Genomic DNA, 14,584 nt, shown 5'->3' on the forward strand with positions numbered 1-14,584 from the left:
ATAGAAACCGCAGGAATGCGTCACAAATTCCAGGACTAGGAAACATGAGCTTATTGAGATTAAATCGTATTTAGAAAACAACCCTTAATACACAAAAAGAAAAGGCAAGTCAGAGATCAGGAAGAAATATTTGCAATTCATATGGCAAACAAAGTGTTAATGTCTCATAAGTCCCTTCTGAGAATGCACCCTAAGGAAATCATTAAGGACATAAGCAAAGATTCAGTCACAAGGATGTGTGTAGCAGCACTGTGTTTAATAATGAAAATTTGCAAGTGAGATGAATTGCCAGCGATGAAGTACTGTTTGCGTGAAATACGAGAGACACTTACAATGGGATGCTAGAGAACTATTAAAATAATGTTGTAGAAATGTATGTACTGTTATGGAAAGACAGTTGTGATGTATTACAAAATGACATGAGTAGACTACAAATAATGTATATTGTTTCATTCAATATACATTAAATGTATATTTAATGTATATTTTCCAGCCACTTATATTTTCCTGATGAAAAGTGTAGGTGCATGTACACGTGTTTATGTGTGTGTGTGCATAAAGTATATAGAAAAATATATAGCCCAGAGTTAACAATGGCTATTTTTGGAGGGTGATATATTTGGTAATTTTTCATAGCAAGCTACTTTTGAAAAAAGAAAAAAAATGGAAGGAGAAAAGGACAAAAGGAAGAAAAGAAGAAAAGGAACTTAATTTTGGGAACAAATACCAAAAAATAAAAGAACACTTCCCAAGGATAATGGGCAATGGGCCAGAGTGAAATGTGTTCATTAAAAAAGTGCAGTGAGCCAATAAATACATATGTGAGTATTCACTCTTGGTAATAGTTCAACATGCAATTAAAACAAATGTGTGATGCAATTCATCTCTCTTTCCCCCTTCCCTTTCCTTCCTCTTCCTTCCTTCTTTCCTTTCTTCCTTTCTTCCCTTCTTCCTTCTTTCCTGTTCCTTCTCACTCTATTTGTATCTCATTGAACTGAAATGCTTCTCTACCAAGAAAAAGAACAGCTTGCTTGGGAGTACAAGGTCATGTACAAGTTCACAAGTAAAACTTTTCCAAAGAAAAAATGTATCACTAGGCAGCGTTTCCAAAGTCCTCAGTCTCACTGACCCCACAGGCTCGGGTGAGGACATAGACACTACAGAAGGCATTACAGGTTCCCACCAAGACTCCAGTTCCAGGATTTCCATGTCAGCTTTCTACCTGACAAAGAACTGATTGGGAAAGGTCTGTATTCAGGGAGAGGGAAACAGCCACACCTGTTCTCACAACCATTCTGTGATGTGAGTAACCTTACAGGATCCATTTTACAGCAGAGCAAATGGAGGCAAGGACACCTGAAGCGATTTGCCCAAGGATGCATAGCTAACACAGCACACTGAGATTCGTCTGGTTCCAACGTGTATATTCTCTGCTAACCTGTAAGAATACTACTTCTCCAGAGGGAATATAAATATATGTTTTTCATCTTCAACTTCATTGATTACTTATTATCTCAAAAATACAGGCACAGAGTCTTCTCGGGCTTGAATGGTCAACATGTGATCTAAACAAATCCATGAAGTTTAGGAGGAAGGAAGAGTTTTTTCCAGCCACTTATATTTTTTATTGAGATATCATTGACATTTAGTATTGTGTAAATCTGAGGTGTGCCAGGTGGTGATTGGGTACACTTACATCTTGCCGAAGTGTTCATTCACTGACATCAGCTTTCTCTGTGTGTCTGCTGCTGGAAATAGCACCAGTCCTGGCAGGGGGGTTACAGGGGACCGAGGTACTTGCCTAGCTGTGAAGTCCTGGTCCAGCTACTTGCTGGTTATCTTAGTCAAAACCAGTAAGCTTTCCAGGCCTCAGCTTTCCTGTCTGACCTGAGGAATGAGAGTTGTAACAAAGCCTCCACCTGAGGACTCTTTAGAGGCTAAAGAGTAAGGCGAGGCTTACTCAGTAACTACTGGAGGTTGCCAGGTGGGGCTGGTGCCAACACAACCATGACCTCTACAAGGAAAATGGCGTGCAGCCTAGAATATTCTGTGAACTGCTCATGGAGGAGGAGAGACTGGAGCCGAGCCACAAAGGACAGAGCACAGCTTAGCCCTTAAGAAGGACATGTGGGGAGAAAAAGAAAAAGCTAATGAGATGGTACAGTTAGACATCAAGAGGCGAAGGTGGGGAAAGAGAAACCCAGGCCTTTGTAAGGTAAACCCAGACAGAGTTTTTAGAGGCTATCAGAGTGAAAACATTTGAAGTCAGGGGGACAGTTAGGTTGTTGCAGAATTCAGAAGGAAGGAATCCAGAGTGCTGGCTTAGAGAAGAAAGAAGGATGGATGGCAGATCTGTAAGCCCTCGTCACCAAATAGACCTGGGGAAGAGGTAAATTCGGAGCTTTGGTGCCTCAGCAAGTGGTGAGGCGCATCCTAACTGCTACTCGGGCCTTTAAAGTCAGGCAGCAAGGACTGAGGACTGAGTCTCAAATCAAAGATTTTTCAGAGAACATTCTGATTGTAAGCAGCCTCTGCCTCTTTCTTCCCCATAAATGTTCATTCCTCCAAGTTTGATCCTCAGCCACTTAAGTAGGCCCCCTGCCTGAGTGTATGAGATCAATGCATCGACCACCACTCTGTATGTCGATGACTGCTAAACCGGCAACTTCAGCTGAGACCCTTCCCATTGACGTGGGACACCTAGTACCACGTGCCTCCTGAACTTCACTTGGAAGGCCCAAAGGTTCGTTCCACTCCACCAGTCCACAATCAAGTGCACCCCGTTCTCTGCCGGTATCTACATCTTCCCTGTATGTCCCCCGCCTGCATGAACCAAAAACCTGGCCCTCGCCGTTGATTCCTCCCTCCCTCCCTCCCTACACCCCTAGACTTGTTAGTTGGGGGGGTTGTTTTCCCAATGTTCTTTGCAGTCACCTCTTTCTCTCCATTCAAGGCAGCCTCTAGGGTCCAGGCTGTTTACTGGTTCTCAGCAGGATTTCTGCTGCCACTCCCTAGTGGGTGTCCCTGCTTCTTGCCTGGTCCCCCCTGAAATCCGTTCTGTGCACCCCAGCTAACACGATCTTTCTACTAAGCAAGATAGCTCGAGTCTTGGTCCTGCTCACAGGTCCCTCAGAGGTTTCTTGCTTCCTTTAGGGCAAGTGCTGAATTGCCCAGCACGGACTTAAAGGCCTCTCAGAACCTGGTCTACCCTTCACCACTTTTCCAACAGTGATTTATACTCTATCCACACTGAGCGGCTTGTAGTTTTTCAAACTGCACAAGCATTTGTGTCATTTTCTTTGCTCAAATAGCCCATTCTCCTTCCTGTCAAACTGGTGAGCTCCAATCTACTTCAGTTCCGTTTAGCTCAGTCTCCACTTCCCCTGGGGAGCCCTCACGGCCCGCTGCACCTGGCACCTGTCCTTTCTCCTTCGGCTATCGCAGCATCCAGGATGTCCATTCATCCATTCTCTCGTTGTCTCTACGTGTATTGACCGAGCTGGTGTTGGGGATACATAACGGCCAGCAGAAGACACGTGGCTCCTGACCCAATAGAGAACGATGGCCGCCACCGTTTGCCTGTCCGACTCAATAAGCCTTTGTGAAATGATCGATGATCCTGTTTTCCTGTGCCTCCAGGCCTTTGCCCTTGGTGTTCCATTAGCTCGGAACACCCTCTCCAGTCTGCACGGCTGGCTTCTTCTTGGTCGGGTTGTCCGGAGTGGGTTCCCTCCTGCCCCCTCCCTCTGTAGCTCTTCACCCAGATTTACCCTCTCAATAGCTTTTATCGCTCACTGTGGAAACTATGCTACCGACTGGTTTATTGCCTGCCTCTTCTTACTCAACGTAAACCTTTTGAGTTGCCAGGAGCAGGGACCCAGGGGCTAGTACGGTCCTGGTGCATGGGTGATAAATGAATGAGTGGATTCTGTAGATAAGGAAGCAGATGTAGAAAAGGGAAGACTGGCCGTGAGAATTGAATAATTTAATTAGAGACCCAATACCAAAGGGGGGGGGGTCAGACACAGAATGGAGGGTGGCAATGGAAAAGCAACCACAAGTAACAGATGTAGGAGGTGACCCGAGGGGATGAGGGAGGAAATGCGCTAAGGTCGCAGTGGGGAGCGGGGTGCTCTCTGAAGTGCAGATGCCTCCAAATAAACCCCCGTTACTGTTACTTCGTTCTCTCCTTCTTCATCACCTCTTTCCTGAATCTGTCCAGAGCTATTTAGGAAAGTGTGCTAAAAAAATACTTAACTTTTAACAGTTCCCCCAGCTTCAAGGGAGCTGCCTTTTCTTCTACTAAAAGAAAATGAAATGTCTTAGCTTTAAAAATAGCAGCTGTGAGGGGCTGATATTTTTAAATGAATTTCTTGTTTCTACCTGCCAAACCTGCATCTATCCACATATGTGGATAATATATATGTGTGTGTGTATATATATATATTTCTGTCATATATATGCCTAAAAAGATCTGGTATTTATCTAATATTCATGATCCATATACATATATAGATAAATAGATATATTTCTATCTCACATATATGCCTAAAAAGATGTCTGGGATTCATCTATTATTCATGAGAGTTATTCCTGATTGATAAAAATTTTATTTTCTTTTACTTTCTGTATTCTCCTGCATAGTTTTGATTTTTTTTACAATGTACATATATTGTAGCAAGTGATTAATGAAAACAATTGGAAGCAGATATACCAAAATGTAATTGATAGCCAATTTTTGATGATAGGGATATTAAGTTAACTTTTTTGTATTTTCTATGACAAAAAACGTTCTTTTTCCATTTTAAAGTGTATTTTTCTAAAAGGAAAAATACGAATCTAAGATTGGTACAGGAGGATTTCAGAGAGGGCAAGGAGAGTCAAAGTCAAGGTTGAGTGAGTCCTGGGTCAAGGTGCCTTTTCAACCAGAAGAGGATCTGGCACAGACAGCTCACAGGAAGGATCCCCTGTGTAGTCAGGGCTATGGACCCAGGGACCCGAGAGGTTGTCATTGAAAGCTGGGCCTCTCTGACCTGCGGGCATCCAGCAGGACACCCTCTTCCCCCAGGGGACAGCCCTTGGTTCCTGGGAGCTTTTGTAAGCAGTGGAAGTGCTAAGCTCTCACAGCTGCAGGCAGCACCCCAGGTAGGTGCAGGTTTGACAACCGCAGTGAACACCTGTCCGGCCCCTTGGAGGGAGCTGACAAAAAACAAATGTTTTGAGGCGATCACTGAATGCGTGTAGCAGGAAAATGGTTTTCAAGAGAGGAAAACCATTCAGGCTGGGAGGAAGTCATCAGAATTGGAGAAATTGAATGTGACAGAAAAGGGAGAGAGCGGCCAAGGACCCCTGGGTTGGATGAAACGCTTGGGGGAGGGGCGGGGATACATCCTAGCATGTAGGCTAGGGCGCTAGGTAGGGGTGGGATGAGGGGAGCAGCCTTTGCTTCGCCCACTTGCGTGTCCATCTTTTCACTGGACTGTGACCTCCTTCTAAAGTCTGTGTCTAACTCGGCTTTCACCACCTCCTCCCATCGCCTAGCAGAGCGCCTGGCTTGCTGTAAGTGCTCAACAAATGTTAAACTGAACCGAGCAGCTCCTTGCTTCAGTCCTGTCCCCGGCTCAGGTCGGGAAAGCAGGATAAGCACATCCCACGTAGGAGGCCGGCGTTCTCTTGTTCTTTTGGAGAGACTATTGAGGATTGAAGGTTCTACTTTAATATTCTCGAGTGGAGGGAGCAGCGCATCCAGCCAGCCCTCTGCACACATTTGTCAACCTCAGACCTTGGGGACAGCTGGAGACATCCAAAGAGGCGGCGAGGTGCGTGCGCCCCTCCCAGACCCGCGGATGCTGAGTGGTACCCAAAGAGGCAGTGAGATCGCTGAGGATGGAGATAAGCCAAGGGTCTGGTGCGCAAAGTGTTCCCATCTCAGAGCGTCTTGGTCCTTCCAAGTCACTAAACTCTCCTTCCCCCATCAGGCTTCCCATGTGGGAAGGCTCCCTGACTCCAGGACGCCGGGGGTGGGGAGGAGCAGAGAGTAGAGAGTAGAACTGCGGAAAGCTCCGAGCACCAGCGAGAGGGCATCCCCGTGGAGTTGGGGCTGCCTCTATGGGCCCCGGGGCCAGAGCCACCGGGACCACATCCCGGTTTGGAGCGCACCCTCCTCCACGCCCTCTGGGCCCACGGTGGACCAGGCCCGCCCCGCCTGCACGCGGCTCTCAGCGGCTCGGTGGCCGGCGTAGTACCGGCGGCAGGCGGAGGGGTTCTCGGGTGGCTGGTGGGGCAGAGGGAAGCCCAGAGGCCCCGGTAAGCTGGTGTGCCGCTGCCCCGCACGCACGCGGCGGGCTGGGTGGCGCGCGCTTCCCCTCCCCCGCGGCCCCAGAGCGCGAACCGTGACGTCACGGACCTCCCGCCGGCCCCGCTCTCCTCCGGGCCGAGCGCGTGCGGCCGCCGAGCACATGGGCCCTCGGGCCGTGCGCGCTCCGGGCGGCCTGGACCCGGAGGAACAGCCGGGGCCGCGAGCGAGGATGGGCCCTGGTATCCCTCGGCACCCCCCCGAGTGGAGCTCCACGCAGAAAGGATGTTGGCGGCCCCGGTGACACGGCTCGGATCCACCTTCCAGTAAGTTAGAATTCTGTCCTCTGCGATTCTGGAAACTCGTGAGCTTCGGGGGGCCTTGTGGATCGGGATGCTCAGTGAATAGCTGGACCCAGGAAGGGGCCTCGGATTCGTATTTGTGTGTGTTAATCGTGCACTTTCCTCATCACCAGACTCCAGATAGGCATTTGAATGTATCAGATGCCCCGTACATAGAGCTAATTCTGGATTGTATGCACTTGATCAAGGGGTTTATTGCCTCATCTCTAAAAATAGACCATCTCCAATCAGTACCGACCTGGGGTCACAGGTGCCATTTGGAGGCCCCTCCAGTGAGACTGGAAGTCCGTGACCTCGGAGTACTCCCTCCATCCTTTGGCCATCTTCTCCTCCCCCACCCCCAAGGTGGTTTCCGAACGCTAGCAAGTCTGTTCTTTGAAACTTTTGCATTGCATTTCCAGATTTGCTGGGTGCCCCGACAGCCTAATGATGGTAATTCTTTTCGGATGGACTGTTGATTTAATGAGGTTTACCCTCCCCCCACTAATGGGCTCTTATTTATGCCAGTGTTTGTGGTCGGTGTACACTTTCAGGAAGGGCGGCCATGCGGCTGCATGTGTCCGGTGCATGGATACACCCCGAATTTTCCTGATAGTTTGCTGCCCGGGGAAGATCCTTCTCTTTACTGAAGCCTCTGACTTCAGGCCCTTCTAGAAGATGAGAGAGTTTTTAGGGAGAAGAGGGGGCGAGGTTTTGGTGGTTCCCACAGGTCTTACATTTTCCAGTGAGCCTGGCAGCCCCCTCGGCTCATCTCGCCACCTCAGTTAGTCCGGACTCTGGAGCTGTTTTGTTGCTGGAGGAAACCATGGAGAACTGCCTGTTTGTGTGTGGTGGGTGGGCGGAGGCCCTGGGGACTTGGGGACTGTATCAGCTTTGCTGTTTGTTATACGTGCAGGCCTATTTTGCATACGGGTGCTGACAAGTTGAGACTTGTTCATTTGACACAGTCCTGTGGTCACAGCGAATCTTTCTAAGGCTCCAACCAGCAGAGTAGGGGTTTACGTGGATCCTCTGAACCCAGAGCAGAACTTCCTGAAAGATTTGTTAGGAGAAAACCCTTTCTGGAAGCAGCAGGAAGAAAACGGAATCCCTGGCTGGGCAGAGCCTCATGGCCTGGTCTCCACTGTTTGAGAAGAGAGGCATCTTGGAGTTGAGGACTGCCTCGTGGTCTCGGGCATTGGCAAGAGGGCCACCCGGCTGGGATTCCACGTGAGTCTGGGGATGGAAAGGCTGGGTGGGTCCACTGCCCACCCGGAGGCTGTACCCGCTGAACCCAGGGGCCATTTGTGATGTAGTCACATTGTGAGGGGTGACTTTCTGTTGTTATTGTTGCTATATCTACTTCGAGTGCAGAATTTTGCATAAACCAGGCTTCTCTTGAACAGTAGAAGAAATCAGTTTCTTTTTCTGATCGATTTTTTTCTCTCCCTTTTCCCGCTCCCCCCATGCTATCTGAGGTGCTCTTCCACCCCTGGCTGGAGCTTTTCTGGGCTGGAAAGAGGGAAGTGTTTCCTCGGTTCTGGAATATCTGACCTCTGATGGTTTGTGTGATTGCTGGTCTGAAGACCAGGTGGCTGTTACCATCCACATCCAGTCAGTGCCTTGTGCTTTCAGCTTTTATTCTCCCGAATGGCAGGAAGACCGGCTGGCGGGGCTCTCCTGCCCCGGATGGACACTGTGCCCAGACGGCTCAGCTAAGGGGTCTCCTGGACGATGAGGCACCTCTCTTTGTGTGAGTGGCCCTGAATTTGGTCAGACCAAAAAGGCAGGTCTACTCTTTCCTGGGGAAATGAGGACCTTGGATAGTTGCTGAGGCAGGTCCCTGTTGGAGAGGTTGCCATTGGCCTGCTTGCTCCACGGTGTGTGTCTGTGATGTCAGATGTCCTCCTGATCACTCGGGCTTTTTATTTTGTATTTCCTTTCATAGTTGGGTGTAGACATGGCACTGGCCCTAGTTTATGGTTTTTTTTTCTCTCCTGATGCTGTATGTGGTATCTTAAGAGACCAAAAACCCTATCTTTGTATACCCAGTGTCTGCAGGGCACCCTGACCCGAGATGGGAACAGAGCAATAATCTGGAATAATTCTGACCTTTAATGAGCCCCACTGATGGTCACTTCTACACCGTCCCTCGAAAACCTCAGAAATTCTAGGTCTTAGAGGATAACACTGCTAAAATGTGTTCTTTGATGGTGCCTTCCGCTGTTTCTTCTGCTTTTCTGGCCCCAAGCAACTAGTAACAGTGCTAGTAATTAATAGCAACAGTGACAATAATGGTAGTTCCTGTAATAATGTTGAAATCGTCGATTACGCCTAGCATGTTGTTTGTAATTTATGCTCCCTGCAACCCCATGAGGCAGATACAATAAAATGTCTAGCAGTGATGGAGTTCTCATTGTGGGCCAACCTCCGCTCTAAATGCTTCAGATGTATTGTCATTTACCCTCCCAACAGTTGTGTGTATTGGCTTATTATTTTTGCTGTTTTGCAGACCAGGAACCCACAGCTCAGAGAGGTTAAAAATATTCCCCCAGGTCACGCAGAGTCACCTGGGTTTGGACCAGGACCACCCAATTCCCTGGGCCCACTCCCAGAAGTCGGAGGACAGTGAGACTCAGAACAAAGGCTGCCTCTGGGCCTGGAGCAGCGGGACTAAGTGTGTTGTCTCCTCTCCTCACCTGTCTCAGGCGCAGATAGAAACCCCAGCACCTTTCAGAAGATACCACGTGCTCTGGCTGCCAGTCTGTTTGGCCTTGGAGGGGCAGGCTGCCAGCAGTGAGACCAAGCTTGGGCAGGGGCTTCAGTGTGGGGGAACATTCTGGGCTGGGGGGTCTGGTAAAGAGGGCCTCAGGGGCCCCAGCAGGAGCCATGGGTAGAGGTCAGAAGCCTCAGTCTTGGTGCAGAATCTTACATGCATCTGCAAAGTGCTACCTCCAGGCATCCTGCCGCACACTATGACCAGCGTTTCATTACTATGAACCTTCACAGGGAGGGAGCCAAGAACTCTCTTTTTGTAAATGATCAGGTCACCCTCACCCCCACCCCCGACCTGTTCTGAGTACCTGCCTCCATCCTGAGTATGTCTCGGTCCAGTAGTGACCCTAACAATACAAAGATTGGGGGGTCCCTCTCTCAACTCCATCATTAAAACCAAAAACAGTGCCAAGTCATAAAACACAGTGGTCTCAGTCATGTTCTTTTCATTTATTTTTATGTGTTCTATTTATTTTTTGTTGATTGATTTTTAATTTTAATTTTTAAAACATTAAAAAATATTTTATTTATATATCTTTAGAGGGGAAGGGAAGGAGAGAGGGAGAGAAATATCAATGTGTGGTTGCCTCTTATGCATCTCCTGCTGGGAACTGGCCTGCAACCCAGGCATGTGCCCTGACTGGGAATCGAACTGCAATTGTCTGGTGTGCAGGTCCGCGCTCAATCCACTGAGCTACACCAGCCAGGGCTAATTTTAATCTTCTGAGAGAGAGGAAGGGGTAGAGAGAGCACGTGTGTGCACGCGAGAGAGACGGCCTGACATCAGTTTGCTGTTCCATGTATGTTTGCATTCATTGGTTGATGTTTCTATGTGCCCTGACCGGGGATTGAACCTGCAGCTTTGGCGTATTGGGATGACGCTCTAAGCAACTGAGCTACCTGGCCAGGTCTCGCAGTCATTTTTAAACGGCAGAATTCTGAACGGACTTTCTTTTATTTTCTCTTCCTTTTTGGGGGGGTGTATAATGGGGTGTTGCTTAGCTGGTGCCGGATGGGTAATCTGATCCTCAGGATTAATTGTTTGCTTGCCTCTTTTCCCTTGTTGACCATGCATTTCTTAATGTTTTTTAACTTTTAAAGTTGAATCTATTGGGGTGACATTGGTTAATCAGATTACATAGGTTGCAGGGGTGCAATTCTGTAATACAGTATCGGTATTCCGTATTGTGTGTTCGCCACCCCAAGTCATGCCTCCTTCCATCACCATTTATTCCCCCTTTACTGTCGTCTACCTCCTCCCACCCTGCTTTCCCTCTGGCAGTCACCATACTGTTGTCTGTGTCTATGAGGACCATGAGCTTACTGAGAGCAGCAGCCAGCTGGGGCGAGTGGGGTAGTCATCTTCCCCCGTGTGGTGGCTAGCTCTCGTGCTTCGTTGAATTGGGGGGTTGTCAGAGCTGCTTTTTTGCGAGGAAACAAGTGGTGATCAGTCTACAGCTGACATGGTGGGGCATGGAGGGAGGGTTTGTCCCCAAGAAAAGGACACTGAAGAAAGAGGAAGAAACCAGCAGAAAGCCTCTGGGGGCAGTTAAGGGCAATATTGATCTGGGTTGCTTTGGGACAAGTTGCTTCACCTCGGTTCCCTCATCGTCCATGTAGTGGGGGTGATAAAGTACCCAGTTCACAGGTTGCTGTGAGGAGGAACTAGGGGAAGGACAGCAGGCAGAGAGCCTGGGCTCGTCGTAGGCAGTCGGTACAATTAGCTAATATTATTATTGTTATAATTATCGGGGTTTGTTACTTCCTGTGGCTGCTTGGAGGGGTGGTTTCTGAATACACTTCAGTGTGTAAAGGTGGAGTCTGAAAGGACTGCTGGCTAATGGAAGGAAGAGGTAAGAAGTCGTGAAAGCTGCAGGAGCAGGTCTCAGAAAAGACAGACCTCAGAGGGCGCCCGTTCTATGGCCTTGCCTTTGCAGGTTACCTAAGCTCTCTGTGCATCCATTTCCTCAGTTGCCGCACAGGGAGAGCAGTTTCTCTCTCCCAGGGATGGTGCAAAGCACTTAGCACAGAGGAAGTAAGCTCTTGAGTAAGACATAAAAAAGCAATTGTTATTATTTATTATTCTTCAGGACTCCCTTTTCCTGGTAAGGGAGCCTTGATCAACATTTGCCATTCTGTTCAGGATTGATCTATTGATGGATTCATTTGCCATGTGCCAGGCTTTCTACATGCTGGAGATGCAAAAGAGACAAAAAAAAAAAAAAATCCCGGTCCCCTGAAGCCTCCATCCAGTCTAAGCCTTGCAGTGGGGACAGGGTGGTCCCCAGAAGGAACAGGGACAGGATGGAGGTAGTGCTGGCTAAAACTACATCTACTCCAGTGCTGTGTGCCTGGCACTGCCGTGCTGATAGGTACAAGGTGTTCGGCGCAGAGCCTGGCACTGGCACGTGGTGGTTTTCATATGCATGCTAATTGCTATCTTCGTTGTTATTACGATTATGATTTTCCTTTGGTGGCTGCCTCACAAGACGGCAACCTCCCCTTTCTCCCACTTCCTTTCCTGAGTTTTATTTTTTTTTCCCATTGTACTTGTTACAGACTGAATGTTTGTGTCCTTCCAAAATTCCTGTGTTGAAATCTAACTTCTAATGTGATGGTATTTGGAGGAGTGCCTTTGGAGTCGCTGCCTTTGGGAAGTGACTGAGGAGAGATGAGATTGTGAGGGTGGGGTCTTTGTGATAAGAGTATAAGGAGAGACAGCAGAGAGCTTTCTCCTCTGTGTGAGGACAAGTAAAAGAGCTTGGCTGCTTCCTAGCCAGGAAGAGAGCTCTCCCGGAGGCCTAATTGATTGCAACCTTGAGCTTGGATTTCCAAGCTTCCAGGAGTATGAGAAAGAAATTCTTGTTGTTTAAGCCGCCTTGCCTATAATATTTTTTTATGGCGGTTCGAGCAAACGAAGGCAGTGTTTGCCATTACTTGATATTCCAGATGTCTGTTTTCTCCCACTAAACTGTAAACTGTACAAAGCTGAGGGCTTACAGCAATCCATTCATTTATTTTCATTAATTAGACAAATATGTATTCTGTGCCAAGCAATGGTCTTGGGGTTGGGGGTGGAGAAGGGAACATAGGATTATGAGATTTCTGTGCTAATGTTGCTTACCTTGTAGCTGGGATAGACAGATAAGGAGCAGGAGACCAATGAACAAGGGCGGTAAGAGCGTATTACGGGGTCAGACGTTCATTCCATGGGGATGAGGAGAGCCGGGTCAGGGTCTGCGGGGCTGGGTGGGCTGCTGCGTGGAGTCATCTGGTCAGGGCAGACTCCTCTGAGAAGCAGACACGAGAGCTGCCTTCAAGGAGGAAAGAGTTCGTGTGGAGGATGGTGTTTCAGGCCCCAGGGAGAGCCAGGATAGGGGCTGACCCCTGGAGTGAGCCTGTGAGAGGGAGGGCGGGGGCGAAGCAGAAGGAGAGGACTGAGTGGGAGTGACCGGAGCAAGGTAGACAGAGACAGAAGGGCAAACCTGGCCGAGTGTGGTGGGGCTTTCCTGGAAGTCTTCAGGCCTCTCTGGAGACATTATCTTGTACTTAGTGAAATGAGGAGTCATTGAGGGTTTTAAACAGAAGGTCGATTTGATCTGAGTTAGCTTTCGAGATGATCAGTCTGGTTGATGTGTTGAGAAGAAACTAGATCCGAGTTACAAGCATCAGGGACAAAGCTGCCCGTAACGCAGGGGTTGGTCTAGGCTGGTAGCGGTGGACAAGTCCTGGGCTTCTGGACTCCTCACTGCTGTGTCCCCAAGCATCTAAAACTGCACTGTCTGAGGTGGGAGGCCCTAGCCTTGTGCGGCCACCAAGCACTTGGAATTGAGGCCAGTCTGGGGACATAGCATACATGCAAAACACACACTGGGTCTCAGAAACTTTGTACGAGAAAAAGAATGTGAAGAATTCTTGAACACATCCTTTAATGTTGAAGTGAAATTATGGATCTATTAGGTTAAGTATGGTATTTTCTTGTATTTAATTTCATTTGTTTCTTTTAAATTTTTTTTTAACATGGCTATCAAAAAATTTAAAAGTACTCATGGCTCACACTTACTTCTCCCGGATGGTGCAGCTGTAGGACCAGGCCTGGGGTGTGATAGGCCTTCAGGGAATTGAATGAGGGACTGAGTGCCAGTCACTGGGCATCTTGCAGTGAATGAGATGCCATCCCTGTCTTCAGGAAGCTCCCAGTGTGGGCAGGAGGCAGGTAGCTGGTAACTACTAGGATGGAGGGAAAATGGGGGAAATATGCCCCGGGCATCCAGGGGTGGTGAAGCTAAGAATTGCCGCCCCGGAGGGAAATGGGTGAGGGGTCTTTGGGGTCAGTAACGGCCTGGCAAACAGGGAACAGAGAGGTGAGGGCATTGCACCTTGGGACCAAGGCTGAGGTGGGAGAAACAGGGCAGCTAGGTGGGGTCTGGAGGGTAGGGGACTCTCAAGAGCCTTAAAGACCAGGCAGAAGCCATTTATTTCAAATGCCCTGCACATTCGGGGCCCTTTCCAATGATGGTAACTGAGGAGTAGCTTCCCAGGTTTGCATTCAGAAGGATGACAAAGGCAGGCAGGCCTCTGGTAGGAGGCACCTGAGCTGGAGTTTCCAGACTCTTGGTGCACAGAACGGTGACTAGGTGAATTTAAATGATCTTTCCTCGGATGAAAGGAATTTAAAATTCTGCAGAAAATGTCTATGTGAAAGACAAATATTATTTCCTGAGTTGAATGCAACCAGTTTTATCTTTATTGTTGCTTTAAAAAGAGTGTTGTAATTATGGCATACATATTTGAAACCTGATTTTCCTTAGTTATCATCAAGTTAGAAGCATTTCTGAATATTAGTGCATGTACTTTGTCCATGCTATTTTCATTGGGTAGATAATATTTTATTAATCAGTTCAGTGACCATTTATTGTTTACTTAATCATTTTTTTGATTTGGATACTTAGCTCATAATAGATTGTTTATATATGTCAGGTGTTCTATTTTTTAGTGCATTTTTTATGATAGATCCCCAAGACTAGGACTATTGCATCAGAACCTCCCAAGAGTTTAAAAATTTTAGGTAAATATTGTGGCTCAAGAGATTTACACTGAAGCTGTATTTTTTGGTGAGATGTATAATGTTTGTTGCTGTCCATGATAAACTGACATGCCATTAACACGTATG

At 48.0% G+C, this 14,584-nt stretch overlaps 1 long non-coding RNA gene across 2 annotated transcripts in view; it reads left to right on the plus strand.

Annotated features, from left to right (window-relative positions):
• Positions 1-6,398: 6,398 nt before the first annotated feature.
• LOC118988678 (uncharacterized) overlaps positions 6,399-14,584 on the plus strand; it is a 151,282-nt gene continuing 143,096 nt past the window's right edge. Inside the window, exon 1 of one of the 2 annotated variants that reach the window (XR_005066833.1) lies at positions 6,399-6,621. This is a non-coding gene — a long non-coding RNA (uncharacterized LOC118988678). Of the gene's footprint in view, positions 6,622-7,557; positions 7,867-14,584 lie in introns of those variants that run through there. The other variant, XR_005066834.1, reaches the window with a different exon arrangement.

This window comes from Sturnira hondurensis, unplaced genomic scaffold (assembly GCF_014824575.4).
Source record: "Sturnira hondurensis isolate 20B ecotype Veracruz unplaced genomic scaffold, ASM1482457v3 Scaffold0006413, whole genome shotgun sequence".
In the NCBI taxonomy this organism is placed as follows: domain Eukaryota; kingdom Metazoa; phylum Chordata; class Mammalia; order Chiroptera; family Phyllostomidae; genus Sturnira; species Sturnira hondurensis.